The sequence below is a fragment of the Urocitellus parryii genome, chromosome 8, assembly GCF_045843805.1.
Source record: "Urocitellus parryii isolate mUroPar1 chromosome 8, mUroPar1.hap1, whole genome shotgun sequence".
NCBI classification, from domain to species: Eukaryota; Metazoa; Chordata; class Mammalia; order Rodentia; family Sciuridae; genus Urocitellus; species Urocitellus parryii.
The window spans coordinates 125704633-125724005 of record NC_135538.1 but is presented as its reverse complement, the minus strand read 5'-3'; the positions used below and the strand labels follow the sequence as shown (position 1 = coordinate 125724005).

Genomic DNA, 19373 nt, shown 5'->3' with positions numbered 1-19373 from the left:
ATAAGCTACAACAAACAAATCTGTAGAGTTGAGAGGAATGCCAATAGCAGGGACCAGGCCAAGCTATATTGACCCCTAGGTGCAAATAGAGTCCATCTGTCCCTCTGCAGGACCCTGAGGACTCCCCAGGACAACACACTCTGCTCCTCCTTTCACACCACATAACACACAGTGATTCTCTTCTGGCCACTCCAAAATGAGACTTGTGAATAATTACATGAATAACCTCAGACAATAAGAGGGAAAGACATGGCAGTTGGATTTAAAAAAACAAATTTAGATTTACAGTTTTTGATGTTTTAAATATTTCACCTATGTTACAAAATATAGAAATCTTGGTGGGAAAGGCTCATGCTAAAGATCCATATAACAAATAGGATGGAACTATGGAAATAAAATCATATGAAATTTTTCCAAACAGGGCTACTTTTCTCAAGGAGGAAGATATAGCTGGCAAAAATCAACCTATTCATTCTTACTTTAAAAAATAGTTTTGTTTATAAAACAAAAATACAAATAATTGATGGTTACTCTTCAGGTTCACTTTGCATCAATACTGAAATGTGACAAAAAATTTCAACTTTTCATTAAGGTATGAGTACTAAAAGCTTGGCCAAAGAGGAAAGAAGCCAAGGGCTGACTGTTTACATGGCCCAGATAACATCCTGTGTCCTCAAATTGTTTCATGTAAAACAGACACATTCTGCATGTTCGAGGCTATACACACATAATATGAAAGGACCATGACCAATTTCAAAACATACTTTGGGAATTCACAATTTTGTTATGGGAAGAAAATCTGGGGATACTTCAGGCCATCCTATAATTGCTATAAACCTACACTACACGATAGCAGAATGCCAGTGCTTAAGAGCAAAAACTATCAAAAGCAAGGACACATGTGGCAGGTGAAATTTCACCGAAAAGCATTGATAAGGACAGAGGTATGTCAAGGTAATACTGCATTCGTGGTCAACTTCTTCCGGATATCACAGCAAGAACGTGGGACAAGGAACACAGGGTAATAATCAATGCACTGCATTGAGTTCTGTTTGCTAAAATAAAATAACATTCTTGCAGCTAAAATAAAAATACATTTTACAATATAGGTTTCATTTAACATTTAACATATAGAATTGTCTTCTTTTTTGTAAGTGGAAAATGTATAACTGTATCAAGTACCTTTATGAATTAAGTTCCCTTTTATTACTGATAATACTGAAGCTTAAAAGTTACATTTTTTAATAAGTTAAAGAAAGATTTATTAATCACTCTTCCAGCAAAACAGACATACATACGAGGCACGGCAAAAGACCCAAGGCCAGGGGCTTTTCTCGCCCTCACCCTTCTCACCCTTGTTCTCATGTGGAGGAGGACGTGTCTTGTGGTCCAGGAAACTCTGTCACTTGTTTGAAAAGTAAATCAAGTGTAAGAAATGTTTATTTCTTTAGCTCTATCAGCTTGGATAGGGCTGGGGCCATTCAGCTCATCTCCCTGATGGATTAGAACAAAACATCTTCGTTTTCTATTAAAATTTGCACAATCAGCTTTTGGTACTGCATGTCATGGAGGGTGGTGAGAGTGCTGTCCTCAGGGGGCCTCATCAGGGTGGGCCCAAACATGATCCCCAGATTTTCTGCATTCCTGAAATTGTCTTTTTCATTCATAGTAACCCTGCAAAACAAATACACAGAGAGATGTCATGTAGACATGCGGATGAATTTCCATACTGATTACATACTTAAATCCCAAGACTATCTCTGGCTCAGGAAATTGCAAAAGCAAATTGTGAATCAGAATGGCAGAAAGGCATTTTTCAATAGGCAATTTTCCGATTTGTTTTTATTTTAAATTGTTGATGTTGCCTTCGGCCAGTGGAAGTGAATGACATATGAATCTAGTATAGACACAGTTTTAAAAATTGGAAAATCAGCCCTTCTCACTAAATAAATATGAAACTATCATTTAAGGAATATTGGTTTGGAGGGGCAGAGGATTACCAACTGGCCTATGGGTCATCTATGGAAGTCTTTTTCCTTATTGCTTCCTATTGGCCTGTAAGCTGAAGAATGGGAAGCTAAAAGCAGTTCCTGTCTGCTGGGAGGGCTGGTGCCACAGGAGAATGCTTGCTTGCAGAATGTAGCCAGGCCATTATCATGGGACAGTGGAACTCCTGGGAGGTGGCCAAGCTGGAAGGCGGTTGGGCATTATTTCTAGTTCCAACAGAATGAGGTCTGGAGCACTAATTATCATTGGAATTGAAAATCATCATTTTGACATACAAATAAAAATAGCAGAGCCTTTAGGAATGAAATTCAAACGCCAAAGTTGGCTTCCTTCCTTCCTAATGCAATAGAATCACTATCTCCCAGATTCTTGCTTTCAGGAATTTAGGCTTTAGACTGTTCATCATATATCTAAAAAGAAGGTTCTTCAAGGCAGAGCAAATGATAATTAAAATGTGTTTAGGTTTTGTACTAGAGGCTATCCCTTTCTGACTATTCCCTGAGAGATCATTAGGATTAGCCACTTAATATTATTTTAGGAAGTCAACTCAGTTTGGATCATTTTCATGCAGCAAAGCTAAGAAGAAAGTAGGAATGAGGACATGCTAGAGGATCAAAATACATCACCCTATGAGGTTAAGTACAATACCTGATCAAATAAAATGTTTAGCATAACCCATCACAATAAAACCCTGAAATTATTGACATATACAGTTCAGCTGGGAGATGCCAGCATTCTTCCTGATAGAGACACTTTGCTTTACAAAGTGTTATTATCATATAATTAATTATGATATTAATTGAAATGAAAGAAACAAGTTGCAGCTAAAAGTCAGATGTGGCACTCATAATCTATTACATATCCAAAAATTATTTATACTCTTACATTCGGTAAACTCATCAAAATAGGAATATTCTGAACTTTATGTTACTGTCTCTGATCACCTTGGATCTGAGCAAAAATCTTATAAGGCAGAAAAATTTATACAATATTCTCCACTTGCTTCTTTTCACTTACTGAGTGGATCTGTAATTTGGACACTGTATACACTTTTTGGTCCATTGTATCTAAGAAAGGGCAGCTGACATATATTTTCAACAAACAGGGAGAGACACATAGAAGCACACTGATCCCTCCAATATTCAAAGATCAACTTGTTAATCTCATAATAAATGTACAAGGAAGGAAAGAGAGATTTAAGGGGAAGAGTCTGGAACTAAAGGCTATAATATCCTGTAAACATCCAAACATCTCCACCTGCAGGCTTCTACATACATAGCTTAGTGTGTGGTAGATCCTGTCTGAGATAGCCCCCAACAGTCCCTGCCTCCTGGAAGTATGGGCTTGACTTAGTCACTTGCTTCTAACAAACACAATATAGCAAAGGCAATGGGATGTCACTTCTAAAAAGACAAAAAGACCGTCTTTCATCGTGGGTGCCCTTGCTTGCTTGCTTGCTTAGAAGGAAGTCAGTTGGCATTTTGTGAGCTGCCTATGGAGAAACCCACATGGTAAGGAAATGAGGGTGACCTCCAGCAAAATCCAGTGAGGAAGTGAGCCTTCATCCTAAAAACCTCTGAGAAACTGAGTCCTGCCAACAATGTTCTGAGTGACTTGGAAGTGACTGTTCGTCTCATCAAGCCTTCATATATGATACTGCAGCCTGACTCGCAGTTCAAATGCAAACTCATTAAGAACCTTGAACCAGATGCACCTAGCTCAACCATATCCAGATCCCTGGCCCATAGAGACTATGAGATAATTAATTTTATGGTTTCAAGCCACTAAGTTTTGGGGATTTTTTTTTTTTTACTTGGAGACACACAGAAAAACAAAAACAAGAGATCATGTTGGAAATGTGCTCTGAAAGAAGACAGACTGGTTCAGGCATCAGGGGTTAGGGTGGGCAGTTGGTGGAAGATGAGATGAAGTATGTACAAGACTTGTGTTGGAGCAAGATGCAGCTATGGAGGCAGGGTAGACAAGTAGTTAAGAGAGAGAGTAGGCTCTGGTTCATTCTTCCTGGATTTCAAACCTGGGTTCACGTCTGTGGATTAGCCACTTAACTTCTCTAAGATTCAGAAATCTGATGTGTCTTCCACTGTGTAATCCATTGTTGAATCCAATGTGTACTGATGTTACTCAGTTTCCCCGAATGAGGGTGGAGTCAGATTAGAAATATTAAAGTTATGAGAAATTTAAGAAATAAAGCAAGACATGGAAATAAGTGAAAAATGGGGGCATGGTTGGATGATCCAGCTCTAATGGAGACTGGATCTGACAATAAAATGGAGCCCACACTTTATTTAAATGGGTAGGAACCAATGGGATCCAGTGTAAAGAACTTCCTGAGGAAAACTGGATGAGGCGACAAAAACAACCTGGTTGGGCTTAGCAGGTTATGCCCACTGCCTCTACTTCCGGGCTGCTGTCTTTGAACCCATGACTGTCTGAGCCAATGAGCAGCGTGTCCGCATAAACTGAGTGGTCTTGAATCAGGGGTTTTCACTGAGAGTTCTCAGAAGAGCAACCCCTCTACCTTGAGATGGCTCAAACAAACCCATAATTCATCCATGGCCTCTGACAGTGAATGCTCCCAGCAGTACCCACCTCCCAGGAATGACACATGGAAAGTACATGAAACAGCTCTTGACCCAGAGCAAAAGCCCTCGAGCCATGTGTGGGGCTAGCCCCAGGAGGCAGCACAGTCCACTTTCAAGAAGCACCTGCTCATTCTGTGCATCAGGGAGGCACTAACTGCCCCAGGAGCAGATCAGTAAGAGGAGGCATCTGCTTACTTTTTGAGGTGGATCATTAGGTACCGCAGGGTCTAATAGTGAGCGGGAGGCAGTAGCATCAGTACTTCATGGACTGTTTCCAGCCTTTCGTCCGCATCGGAGATTTCTGTGAAGATCAAACAAAAACCATATGAGTGCAGAGTTACATTGTACCATTAAAGTTTTCAGAGAGCTAACAAGAAGTCTTTTGTTTGTTTTATCCAGAAATGGGGAGAGTCTAACAAAGTCATGTAATTTCAGATACTATTTCACTTAAATGAGTCAGTTTGTGTCCTGCCTCATTACAGAAAGTCTGGGCTGAGCACCACAGGCTTGTTGAACATTCATGATGTGGGTGATCCAGATGGTGGATTCTGTCCTCGTCCTTCAGGAGCAGATTCCAGGAGAATGCTTATAATCTGGCGGGACACGTGCAGACTACGCTGCCCTTCTGAACACTAGATTTGTCGGGGATCTCACTAACACAAACTCTAAACTATATCACTTCTGGTGTTGTGCCCTTGAAATTATCTAGTAAGTCTCTCCCTGGCAGGCTTCAATCACTAAATACATTTTAGTTGTAGTTGGACACAACACCTTTATTTCACTTGTTTATTTTTATGTGGTGCTGAGGATCAAACCCAGGGTCTCGCACGTGCGAGGTGAGCGCTCTACCGCTGAGCCACAATCCCAGCCCACTAAATACATTTTCAATGCAAGTAGATTGGCAGGTGGGCCAGCCAACCCAGCCTGCATTAATGGCACTTATCACTAAACTGTCGGCAGGGTCTACTTTGGTGTACAGCCCAGGTTAGGACGTAGATACTGGGCACATGCCAGGAAGAGGACATGCTTCTGGAGTCTGGGTCTCCAACAGTATTGGCAGACAGTCAAAGAAAGCTTTCCTACCATTCCTCCTGGGCTAGAAGGTACCCAGCCTTCCCTGCCTAAGACCACCAGAACCCAGGAAGGAACGGTCTTAACAGGGAGCAGGGCAAAACTCATCTGGAAAGTACAGCTTGCGTGAATCTCAATCTGCCCTTGTATCTTCCTATCAGGTGTTTCATTAGTATATTTAAAAGCACAAAACTGTACTTTTCAACCATTAAAGATTAAAAAAAAAAGGTGAACCAAAAAAATGTTCCTCAAAGTGGGCTTAACTTCTGTGTCATGTCTCTCCCCTTTCTCATTATTACTTGTTCCTAGGAAAACATAGCCACTCCCCTGACATTTCCTCTGCTTTCATTCTGCTCTCTCCTGAGAGCAGTGGGCCTCGTGGGAAGCAGGGAATGAGCCACTGTGGCTGAGGAAGGATGAGTGCCAATGGGTGAGAGGTATAGCGTGATACTTGGCATAGTTTATTCTTGGCCTTCTATTAATTTTGAAGACCATTAATGGGCAAAACTTGGATGTGACTCTAATCTGTTCTCAATGTGATTCCACTTAGAGGATGCAAGGAGCTCACCGATACTGCTCTCCTTGGAGAACATCTGATTTTTTTTTTTAACTACAAAACTAATCAGGTTTTCAACAATAGAACGGGCCTGACTGTGCTGGCTCTCAGCATATAGGGAGTGACTAGGAGAGACAGAACTGCCTTGCACCCGGCTTCTGCCCCACAGACTTGGCTTAGTGCTGGTCCAGCTCAGCTGGTGAGCTATGCCTGGTTTTCTATTAACTGTACTGTTGTGCCCACTTGGCAAAATGCTCAGGCGATAATTTCAACAGTTCTGAGTTTTAATTTTTTTGAGGGTGAAAGCAATGTACTGAAAGTCTCGTACAAATAAAAAATTAGTTCTCAATACTCACTTGCTGCTTCTATAAATTTGGAATAGGTGTCATATGTGATGACAGGGATGAGTAAGTCTCTGAAGTACAGTTTCAGGGCTCTAGTGATGATGTTTATGTCTGGATAGATGTTGGCAGAAATGTCTGCCTTTTCCCCATCTGAAAAAGAGCCAGCAATCCAAGTCCTGATGAGGACCGTATTTCACCAAGTGAAGGCATGCACAGAAAGGAGGGAGAGAGAGAAAGAGAGAAGGAGGGGGAGGAGGGAGGAGAGGGAGAGAAAGAAAGAGATAAAAGGAAGGAAGGAAAGAAAGAAAGAAAAGAAAAGAAAAGAAAGATACAACAATGAACAGTTCTACTACATCTCCATCAGTATTCTTTGAACTTGGATTTGAAGGTCATGTACATGAACTAATTGTTGAATTCCTTCAGTTACTTCTGTCTCTTTCAGGCTCACTTAGCTCCTTGGACTTCAATCTGGGAAACTTTAACTTTGCCTCATGTATAGGTGAGATTGTATTTCTTAGCACTTTTTACAATCATTCTTGGTATACACACACACACACACACACACACACACACACACACACACATATATATATATATATATATATATATATATATATATATATATATATTTACTTTTTATTCTACCATTAGTAAATACCAGTACATTTTAACTATCACTGACTATGAAATTTTTTGGATTAAAAAAACTTTTGAAATTATAGATAGGGAAGAGGGGTGGGAGGGGAAGGGAGGAGGCAGGGGATTAGCAATAATGGTGGAATGTGATGGACATCATTATCCAAAGTACAGGTATGAAGCCACGAATTGGGTGTCAACCTACTTTATATAAAAACAGAGATATGAAAAATTGTGGTATATATGTGTAATATGAATTGTAATGCAAAAAAAATCATGTATAAAGACATGAAAAAATGTTTTGATCACTTGGGACTATTAACATCTTTTGTGTGGAAAATGAAATGAACAAATGCTTCAGCAAATTTGGTTCTGGAAACAAAACAGCTCTTGGATGTAGAGACAATAGTAAAACCTTCTTCCTGCCATATATACCATATTGATCCCATCATTTACATATTTAGCAAACATTTATTGAGAATCTCGCATGGGGCAAACACAGTTAGGCTCTGGTGAATCAAAGAAGAAAAGAGATGCTCCCTTCGAATAGTTCCAGCTAGAGAGAACTCACAACTTGTCAGTTACAAGAAGAAAGGATGCTCCCTGGAGACGTGAGCACACAGCGATGCAGGGGACTGAAACAGAGCTCTCAGGTCAGCGTGGGGTGGCCAGAGAGGCCTCATGAACAACAGAAGACTTGACTCATGATTCACAGGTGTTTGCCAGACAAATGTGCACACATTCCAGATGGATAGAACATGTGAGCTTGGGTGCTTCTCCGTGATGGTATGTAAAGTGTCCTTCAGGGAGGCTGGCATGTAAGGTCCAATATGGAGGAAGAACTGGAAATTGGCCTGAGCAGATAGAGAGGCCACATCATGGAAGACCTTATGGACCATACTCTATCCAGTAGGCACCCCAGGCCCAGACTGGCTGTACCAGGATTATGTGGATTGTTTATTAGAAATCTAGATACTTGGATTCATCCAGATTTCAGCATGAGTCCTCAAGGCGGGCCCTGGTGGTCTGTATTTTTAACAAGTTCTCCAGGTTGGCCTATGTCTGACCTAAGAGATGATAGGCACTGGGAACTGTATGCTGTAATCATCAATAACAGAGGAGATACCTCCTAAACGTCCCCTGGCTTCCCTCCTTCAGCGCTGGTGACTCTCATCCCTATGCCCCCTTTTGTGGAGTTTTGAGAGAAGAGAAAAAAGATCCTGAGATGGGCCTGCAGAGGAGTGCTCCAGGGCCATGTGGACTGGCTGGCTTTCAAATGGTTAAACTCACTTCCTCCTCATGTGGTCACCTGTCCACAGCTTCTAAGGAAACACTTCCCCCAGAGAGAGAGAGAGAGAGAGAGAGAGAGAGAGAGAGAGAGAGAGAGAGAGAGAGAGAACTTTGAGATTTTTAAAGCATCATTGCTCAGCTTCCTGAAGAATAATACTCAGTAGTTCTGAAGCTCAGTTCCTACTATGAATGAGTCTGGTTCCATCAGAAGAGTGCTAAGCATAAGTCAGATGGCATTCAAGAGAGCACAAACTCACCTCTGTCAAAGGCCATCTTGACATCTTCAATGTGTTCAGTGAACCCAGACACTCTGTAAAGGCCTCTGACTTTAATCCTGTAGAGTGCAGGGAGGGAGGGACAGAGGGAGGGACAGAGGGAGGGAAGGGGGGGTGAGGGAGGGTGAGGGAGGGAAAGGGAGGGAAGGAGACACACACACTTTAATCTCAGTGTCTCAAAATATCTTAAAAAAGACTAATTTTAAATGTGCACTATGTACTATGAGTAAATGAACAAATATTATTAGTGATCTTCTATGGCACACACTATTGAGTCAGAACTTGGACTTGCCAGTCCCATTTCCATGTAAGTCTGTGTCCCTTTGCTTAAGGATCTCAGTGGAGATCTGGCCTTCTTTCTGCCTGGCTTTACAAAGCAACCCCCAAATTTAAGGTTCTCATTAACCATAGTCTCCTACTTCCTTTGTTCATCATTTTGCTGGACACCCATTTCACCAAGGGAAGCAACCGGGCCGAAACCCTGACCTTCCATGGGTTATGCTGTATGTGGCACTGTGCTGGATACATATACACACTTATGTGGGTGAAATGCATATTATCCTGATTCTATTGGAGGTATTAAAATTTTATGGCGTTTTTATGTGTAATCGTAAGATGATATGTTAAATAACTAAGCATGATTGATTTCATTATTATGCCTTCAGGTAACTGATCATACAAACAGATGTAGGAAAATAAAATTCCATTTACTGGTTTTGGAAACTTTATTACTGTGTATTTAGGTCAAAGAGACTTGGTTTCCACTCCTCAAGTTTATTGATTTATTAAGATAGGTTCTAAAATGCAGGCTGTTTGTATATACACAGTGGGTGATGTATCAGATCAAAAGTATCAGAAAGAATAGAGGACCAGAGCCAGGCACAGTTGTGCACGCCTATAATCCCAGTGATTTGGAAGGCTGAGGTAGGAGAATCTCGAGTTCAAAGCCAGCCTCAGCACCTTAATGAGACCCTAAGCAACTCAGTGAGACCCTGTCTCTAATAAAATACAAAATAGGGTTCAGGATGTGGCTCAGTGGTCTAATGAACCTGAGTTCAATCCCCAGTATCTTAAAATAAATAAATAAATAAATAAATAAATAAATAAATAAATAAATAAATAAATAAATGTATGTATGTATGTATGTATGTCCAGGTTTCAGAATTCATATGCCAAAAGTTAACTGCTGGGGCTGGGGATGTGGCTCAAGCGGTAGCACACTCGCTTGGTATGCGTGCGGCCCAGGTTCGATCCTCAGCACCACATACAAAGATGTTGTGTCCACCAAAAACTAAAAAATATTTTAAAATTCTCTCAAAAATAAATAAATAAATAAATAAACTTAAATAATCATCACCCCTGTCAAGAATTGGAACACCCCCAGGTCTACATGTCCCCTTGGTACTCCAAAGGTAACATTAAAAAAAAAAGTTAAGTGCTGTCAAAACTATAACTATAGGAAAAAATAAGCAAACAAATAGCTTCCATTGCAGTATACTTCGTGCAATATACTTTTGTCAAACACTTTTTTTTCTTTTTGGTAATAGGTATTGAAGCCAGGAGTACTTAACCACTGAGCCACATACCCAGCCATTTTTTATATTTTATTTAGAGACAGGATCTTGCTGAGTTGCTTAGGGCCTCACTAAGTTACAGAGGCTGGCTTTGAATTTGTAATCCTCCTGCCTCAGCCTCCCAAACTGCTGGGATTACAGGCATGTGCCACTGTGCCTGGCTGTCAAACTCTTGATTACTAACATATAGGCTCCTGTTTTTTGTTAATTTGGTAAACATTTTTTATATTCTATACACCATATGAAAGAATCTGTATTAGCTTTGCATCAGAAACAAAAAGCACTATGTAGCATAAATACCGGCCCTTCTCCTCTCCTGCAGCCTTGACATATGTTCTCAGTTAATCTCAGCTCTTTTGTTTCAGTGATTCCAAACAGGCCAGATGCTTCTGGCTCTCAGTGTCCTACAATGTCCCTCTCATTGCAATTTTTAAAAACCAGAGTCTGACCTGGCCTAGAAAGCACACGTGGCCCCAAATAGGGTCCACCCCGTAAGATTCCTCAAGTACCGCAGGAGACGCCACAAGCTGAGCATGTCTGCTGGGTGCAGGACCTTGGTTTCGGGGGTCCACCACAGCCCCTCAGGCCCCCTGAGGGTGGAGCCCAACAAACTCGCCTTTGAATTCCATTACCTAGCCACAATATCTTTGAAAGAGGAAGGTAACGATTTTTGTTTCTTTGGATTAAATATTCTGGGATTTCTTCTTCTCCCAGAGTCTTCAGGAACACAGGGCTTTCCTCTGCTCTTGGGTGTCCCCTGTGACCAACAGATCAGCTCTGAGTGCAGAGGTGGAAAGGAAAGGTAGGATTTTTCCTCCTGGGAGCTGCCTGCAGCCCCCAACCGAGGCACCTGCTGGTAAAGGAGAACATTCGAATGTCTCTCTCCAAGGAAAAGGCTGCGGAGCCCAGGGCATAGCCAGGCGGCCACCCACCTCAAAAGCCTGACTCTAGAGTCACGAGAAGGTCTCCCTGGCTTTCCAGTTTTAGTGCTTAATCCCAAGGCAGATCACATGCTCTTTTGAAAACAGCTTCAATTAAATCTCACGGTGGCTTTTAGACTCCTATGGAGGTGAAGGGAAAAAGAGAAGCCCGGTACCACTGCCCTAAACCCCCCTCCCCACCCAATGCACAGAAGGGAATGCACTGACCCTGGCGATGCAAAGCTACCAACTGCCATCTGGAGAAACAAGCCAAGCCTGGGCCCCTGCTGGGCTGGGGAAAGCCACCCTGGGGAGGGACACTGATGGGTGTGAGTCTGGGCTCTGTCCACCAGCTCTGTGTCTGGCAGGCAGGGCCTGACACAGCCTGCAGCAACCACTGCAGCAAGCACCCTGCAGGCCGGAGAGTGGCCACTCCACGGAGCCCCAGCTCTGCTCTGGTCCAACAGGGGAACGCACACCTCCGTTGATATGTGTCCATGCTCTGAGGAGGGACACAGACAAACACAGGAGTGGCTTGCCTCTCAGCTGCATGAAGACTGGGTCATTTTTCCACACCATCATGCTATGGGGCACACCACCCTTCCCCCCAGCCCTGCGGTGTGACTTCCTTCCCACCGAGGTCTGTCCAGCTCACCTGGAGGGAGCACCAAGGAGAGCTCAATGCTCTGGGGTGCAGTGTTCAACAGTAAACCACACCTCCCGTTGCCCCTGGCCTCCTCTTCAGCCATCAGTGTCCTCCTGTGTCCCACCCGACCTGGGGCAGAGCTTCCCAGTGCACGGGCAAGTGGTCAGAACTGTTGACCTCGTCCATCCGGGAGCCTGTGGGGTCCTCCCTCCTGCTGCGATGATCCTCCCTCCTAAATGTGTTCTGGAGAGCCAGAGGTGTGCAGGATCAGGGCTCCGAGAGGGGCTGCTGGGCCTCACAGGTCAGGTGGGGGGCTGACGTCAGGCAGGTGGCCTGCTGGGGAACCTTGCATTTGTCAGGGCCTGACAACGACTGCAAAGACCCAGACTGCCACCTGCTCACTGCCACACCATCTCTCCGTCCCCACCCCAACAACCTGCCCAAGCAGAAGGCAGGAGAGGCTTTTTTAAAAAAATCACCCCCCTCCATTAAAGCCCTCAAAGGCTCACAGGGCACAGGAATCTTCATAAGAAGTGGTGGTTGCAATCACCGCAGCTGGTTCTCTTTTCAAGGCACCCTAATACCTAAAACGCCACCTCAAATCACATCTCGAGATGGCCAAATTGGTTCCAGTTGCTCATTCTTCACTCCTCACTTTAACCACATCAATCACTCCGACTCCGCGAACATGCCACAGCTCCTGTGCACCACGCCAGGGCTGAGTGGGCAGAGCCTGGGTCCTTCCCCCTCTGTAGCCCCGTGCAGCCCTGCTCCCGCCTAACTCGCTGTTCCAGAGAGCCAGAGGTGTGCAGGAGGCAGGAGGCAGGAGGTCCGGGCTCCGCTCCTGGGCCTCACAGGTCTGGCAGGTGGCTGACTTCAGCCCTCTGGGTGGCTCAGGCTCCTTGGGACCCTCCCTCCACTGAGTTCCAAACAGCAGGAGGCTGCTGGACGTGTGGCCCACAAGCGTGGCGCCACCATCCCAGGTCTGCACTTGGCTCTGTGTCCTCGTTTTCAAGGAGTTTAGAGGGCTTTAGGACACCTTCCCTGGGCAGGTCAACCAGAAAGCAGGTCCTGCCACCCAGGAGCCACTTGTTCACCACGATGCCATGCAGTGCAAAGGTTTCTAAATAACCCAGAAGAGTTACACAGGTCCTCTTCCCCTTCTCCTCCCAGATTTCAACTCAAAACCCACCTCTGCAGATGGGTTCAGCACCTCAGATCACAGTGCTCTGCACACAGTCCTCCTCCCGAGCTCCCGGCAGGCGACAGTGGTGGGGCACCCTCTGGTGTCTGCCTCTGGGACAGGCGGGCCTGGAAACTGCTGCCCAGGATCCAAGGGCGCCGACCAAGGAACTGGGGGGCATGTGGACATGATCGACCTGTGGCTCTCCCTCCTGCAAACCTGAGGGAGTCAGAGGACGAGGAGGGGGCACCTGGCGGTGTCGTCGCTCAGACGATCACTTTCCTGTTACCTTCCCCGCCTGCCCTCCTGACAGCTCCATTCCCAGCCTCCTTTTTGGAAACCTGGAAGCTGGGGGGTGAGGGGGTTGGCCAGAGAAGTGGAGAAACACTCTGAGGTTCACACAGGTCATGCGTGATGGGCCCAGGTTAGCATCCTGGGCTCTGGGTCTTCACATCAGGGCTTTTGACCACAATGAACCAGTCACTGGAGAAGAGCAGAGGGAAGACCAGCGGTGGTTGAGAGGCAGGGCCCAGTGGGCAAGAACTTGGCCTGGTGGCAAAGAGAGGCCTCAGGGCCTTGTGAAGGGATAACTGAGGTGGGGTGTGAGGAAGGCGTTCTGTGAGGCAGCTGCCACTCGTACATTCATTACTCCTAATAAGATCAGTGAGTTCACTGTGAAATTATAAACAAGATGAACCTGCCCAGCCAGGAACTCCTACAAGTCCAACCCACACACACACACACACACACACACACACACACACACACACACTCTCACAGTCTTCTCTTCCAAGAGATTTCTCCAAATCACTAACAAGGCCAATCCTTACAAATATGTTTGTCACATTTAGCAAATAAAAATTCAAGACATTTAGGTAAATTTGAATTTCAGATAAACGATGAATAATTTTTGAGCATAAGCATGTCTCATGCAATGCCGAGAGTGTGTCGTGAATAATGCATGGGGCACGTTTGTACTTAAAAAAAAAAATCACGTGCTGCTTATCAGAAGCCTAACTTTAACTGGTTGTCCGTATTTTATCTGGCAACCCTATTTGCAAACCAGCTGGGACAATCTTCCAGTTCTCAAGATACTGGGAATGTGAGGAGTGGAGAAGAGGAGCAACCAGAATGTGGGAGGTGAGCAGAGAGAGGAGAAGGACACCTGCAAGCACCTGAGAGAATCACGGTGCACCAAGAGCCTGGTCACCAGGTGCCTCTGGAGCAGCGGCCTTCAGATGTTTGACCTGTGTACATTTAACAGGGGTAGAAGAAATAACTTACTATTAAAATACATTTGATACTTCTTTACATTCAAAATGGGACAGTCATTAAATGCCTGAACATAATAAAACATTTTACCCTATTTGGAATTGCTGGTGGTTAACTTGTTGAGAATCTACCTTGGCATAAAGGGGCTAAGGATTTACATTGTGTTCATTATTCAGAATCACAAGGAAAACAAAGTTATACGGGTCACTCAAATACTGTCCAATACTTACTAATGCTCAGACAGCTTCCAGCAAGCCGATTCCTTCATCCAGCCGTGAGCAAAACTCGGGTCTCTCAGGTCTAAGTAAGTAAAATTAGTAGCGGTTACTAAGTGCATATGAGTCAGGAAGTGACTCTCCTTGCCTCGGCCTCATCGGTAAAGTGGGCATGGTAACACTGATCCACATTTTACTAAGAACCAGCGTAGTGAACCCACGCAGAGCATTTGAAGCCAGGCCTGGCAGGGAGAATGCTCAGGCCACCCACATTGCTGTTGTCATTTAAAAGGTGACATCCTGGAGGAAGCACCTTTCCTGAGTAGAAGCAAAATTCTCTCCTTGTCCTTTTCTATGTCAATAGCAAGAACCCTCCACCTGAGACTGGGCACTTCAGGAGTCTATGGACGGTTCTACCAAGAGCCCGACCTTTCAGAATTCCACAGCTGAAGCTCTGTGGTGGCGGAAGTCAGGAAGTAGGCCACTTTGGTCTGGTGTGACAGGTGTCGGCATTTGTAAAGATTTCAAATGTGAGCACCGTGCTGGTTTGCTAGGGCTGATGGACAAAGCACCATAAACCCAGTGTCACAGACAACAGAAACCTACTTCCTCCCAGCTCTGGAGGCTGGACACCCAGGAAGGTGTGGGCAGGCTGGCTTCCCCCAGGCCCTCCTCCTCCTGTGGATGGCCATCTTCAGCTCTGTCACCTGGGTGTCTCTCCTGCTGGCCTCTTCCTATGAGGACACTGTTAAGTTGGATTAGGATCCACCCACACAGCCTCCTCTGAACACAGCTCCTTAAAGACCCTCTCTCCAGACCCGGCCACACTCTGAAGTCCCAGGTGAGGGCCCAGCATTCGGGTTCTCAGAGCCCACAATTCACCCTAACGGTGTCTTCGTGGAGCATGCCCCTCCATCTCCAGGGTCTGGTGCCTCCTGTCCTGGCCCCGCCATGCTCCCCCTCAGCAGCTCCTGCTGAGGCACACTGTGGCGCTGTGCTCACGGGGGCCTGGCACGTCACCCTGCTGCCCCCGCTTGTGCCACGTGATGGCGTGCCATCTCCATTTCCCCATCTCTAGGCAGACAACACAGATCTAAGCCTTCAGTGGACCTAGGGTTACACAATCAATCCTGCCTGGAGTGACCGTCATTGCCTGGCGGGCAGCCAACAGGCAAGAAGTTCAGGGTCCGTCCTCTCGGCCATCGTGAGGAATCACACTTCTGTCCCCAGGGGTCATGAACCACTGAGAATCCACCTGCTGTCCATTGAATATGTGTGTCTCCCCCAAAATTCAGAGCTTCAAGCCCTCATCTGCAGTGTGATGGAGGTGGGGCCCTGGAGGTGATCAGGGTTAGTGAGGTCATGCAGGTGGGAGCCCCTAATGGGATTAGCGTCCTTATAAAACAGAAAGATGAGCTCGCTCTCCCTCCCACTCTACCCTCCCAGTGCTCGTACCAAGGAAGGGCCCCTGAGGGGAGCAGAAGACACCTCCTGGGAACTGTGGCCTACCAGAAGAGAAGCCCCAGGGGGTTCTCTTCTACATGCACCTCAACACCCCTGTCTGGGTGGTGGGGTTTTCTATGTGACCCCAAAAGCAGCCTAGGCCACAGAAAGCAAAAGTAGATGAGATTACAAAAAGCTCTTGCCCTTCAGTGGAAACAGGCAACTGGGTGAAGAGACACCTACAGAAAGGGACATTTTCAAACCAGACGTCTGATCTGAGGCTAATATCCAAAATACGTAAGAATCTCAAGCATCTCAATAGCACGAAAAGGTGGAACCCCACTTCATAAATGGGCAAAGGACCTGAACAAACGACTTACAAACAGCAACGAGTGTCTGAGAAAGGGCTCGACATCACTGATCAGGGAAATGCCCATCAAGACCACAAGGAGATGTGGCCTGGCTCCAGTCAGAGTGGCTGCCATCAAAGAGACGAAGATACCAAGTGCTGGTGAGGATGTGGAGAAGGTAAAGCCCAGCCCCTGCTTATCAGTCTCCCACCAGCTCTGCTGTAGATGACACCTCTGACCCGTGGGTCATGATGATAACGGTGGCCTAGTTTACTTTTCAGGGATCTGAGGCCATTCTCGTCAGCACTGACTCTTTATTTGGATCTACTCAGTGTCCAATGGGGACCTTTTGACTTCAGAAGGCCAAAACCTCCTCCTCTCCTACTGTGGCTCTACTGCCACATTCTGCACACGCGTCCTATGAAGAGCCATGGGATCTGACTACCCGTGCACACCATCGATTACTTCACCTCCAATCAGCCTTCCCCAGGCCTTCAATCACCCTGCTTCACCCCACAATGTCCCTGAACCCCATCCTTGGGAGGCAGATCCGAGGCGTGGGTGTCCCCCTCCACTCTCAGACATCTTGAAAATAAGCTCCTCCTTTTGTGCATGCTGTGCAGTGGACAAAACAGGCCTGGCTCAGTCATAAAAGGAAGCTTATGTGTTGTTAATGGGATGTAGACCAAGAACAGACATATGGAAAACAGTGTGGAGACTCCTCTAGAGGTTAAGGAGAGATCCACAGTATGATCCAGCAACCCCACCTCTGGGACAGACCCCTGCAACCCCTGCTCACTGCAGCACCAGGCACAGAGCCAGACGTGGAGGCAGGCTAGATGCCCACCAGAGGATGGGCAGGTACAGAAAGGTGGTGTGTGTCCAGGAGGATACAACTCAGCCATGACGAGAAGGAGTCTTGTCGTTCCTGACAACGCACATGCACCTAGAGAGGAAAGAGTCAGGCGCAGAAAGGCAAGTGCCACATGACCCCACTTACACGTGGAGCCTAAGAAGGCCCAGCTCACAGGCACCAAGAGCAGACATGGTTAGCAGGGGACCCACCCAGAGCTGAATGGCAGACACTGACGAAGGGACATGAAAGTTCTGTTCCTGTCCCAGGACTCCCTCTGCACCCCAGGCCCTAGGTCCTTCACTCCCTTCCACATTTGCAGGGGTCACCGGCCACTCTGCCCAAAGTCGTCACATCCCAGGAGCATCAGATTGATGCAGACCCCACACACGGCCACATGCACTTCAACACCCCTGTCCGAGCAGGGTGGCGTGGACAGGGCAGGGATCCCACCCAGGGTCACCCCCTTGACAACCTCCTCTGTGTCACCTTTCTCGGTCATCCTTGAAGACATCTCAGAGATGACGTCTTGGGTCCAAGGTGCCAGCATGCGGATTCCCTGGAGGCCTGAAGACTGTCTCTGAGCCTGCTGCAGACCTAGCACAAGCTCCTCACCGCCTCGGCAATGGCTACCCGGGCAGGGTCTTCTCTGCCTCCTAACGGTCGGAATTCATTTGCCTCATTTATCTTGTTAGGAAACATTTAAACAATCAGTCTCCCATCTTGGGTGGCTGTTAATTCAAAAGCTCCTCCTCATTTATTAATAGTATCAATTGTTACTTCAATCATATCCCACAACCACCATACCGCACACACATGCACACACATGCACATAGGAGCACACACACACTGATTTCAAAGTCTTTCCTTGGCTCTCTCTCTAGCCAAAAACCTGATTCTGGGGCTGTGGGCTTAGCTCAGCAGTAGAGTGCTTGCCCAGCATGTGCAAGGCCCTGTGTTTGATCCCTAGTCCACACACACACACAAAAAAAAAAAAAAGAAAAAAAAGAAAGAAAAAAATTCTTGTACCCATCCAGTGGCCAGTGCTGACCTATCACCTACTTGAGCTCCCAGGGTCCTTTTACACATTCAAAAGCAGCAGGGGCACGTGCCCTCCATCCCCAGACTCTGAGCTTCCTGTGGTGGAGTTTACCAGGGCTACGTGCCCACCCGGCCCCAGTGAAGGCTGTCCTTGCCTCCTCCCTCTCTCTCTAGTTTATCAAATGCAGGAAATGGCGGGACTGTGGGAAGGTAGCGGGACCCAGCCTTGGCCAGCCGACGGCATCCCGTCCCGGGGGCCCCCAGGTGCCTAAAGAGCTGCTCAGAAGCAGGTCTCTGTGTCTTATCCCTGGTGTCTTATCCCTCTGTGTCTTATGCCCTGAAGAGCTAAATGCAGCACCAAAGTCAGAAGCTCACAAGTATTTGCTAAAAACTAATTAATGGTACTTAATATGACAACAATGACGTGTTCATTAGTCAGTGCACAAAAAATATCCCCTGGCGTTAGAAGGGCAAATAGGTTTCCACTCAAGTGCCAGCTCCAAATAATCACCATCGCTCCCTCTTCTACAAGACCCTGCAGCTGCTGTATCTGTGCCCAGAAGGAAAGAACAGCAGTGGCAGCACCCGCCCAAGTTCTGGCCCATGTCTATAGGAGTCCCAAGAAACACAGCTGGTGGACCCTCCTGCCAGGGGGTTAAGGAACTGGCTCCCAGGACTGCGGCAAGTTGAGACTTGCAGGGCCAACTCATGGCTGGGAGCTGGGGCGGGGCTTCCAAGTCATGTCTGGAGTAGAACTCCTCCCCCAGGAAGCCCCAGTTCCTGGTCTTGGGCCCTCGGCCGATGGGTCAAGACCCACCCCTACAATGGAGGATCATGGCCTCTACTTGAACTTCACTGAGTAGAGAAATTAACCATATCTTCAAAACACCCTCACAGTGACACGCAGACCAGTGGCCGACCAAATGACCGGGCATCATGCCTGGCCAGGTGACACAATGCTAACTCCCAGGTGCACGAAGCCCCCTCCCTGTTTGAGAAAGTGCCTCCTCTCATTGGCCACGGCTCTGGGCAACCCTCTGCAATAAGCCATTTGCACAAAAGGCGCTTGTTGAGCCTCTTCTTGACAGGCATGG

The 19373-nt window shown here is 46.4% G+C and overlaps 1 pseudogene; it reads right to left on the bottom strand.

Annotated features, from left to right (window-relative positions):
* Positions 1-1502: 1502 nt before the first annotated feature.
* LOC144256487 (beta-chimaerin-like) lies at positions 1503-17788 on the bottom strand (annotated as a pseudogene).
* Between the last annotated feature and the right edge of the window lie 1585 nt (positions 17789-19373).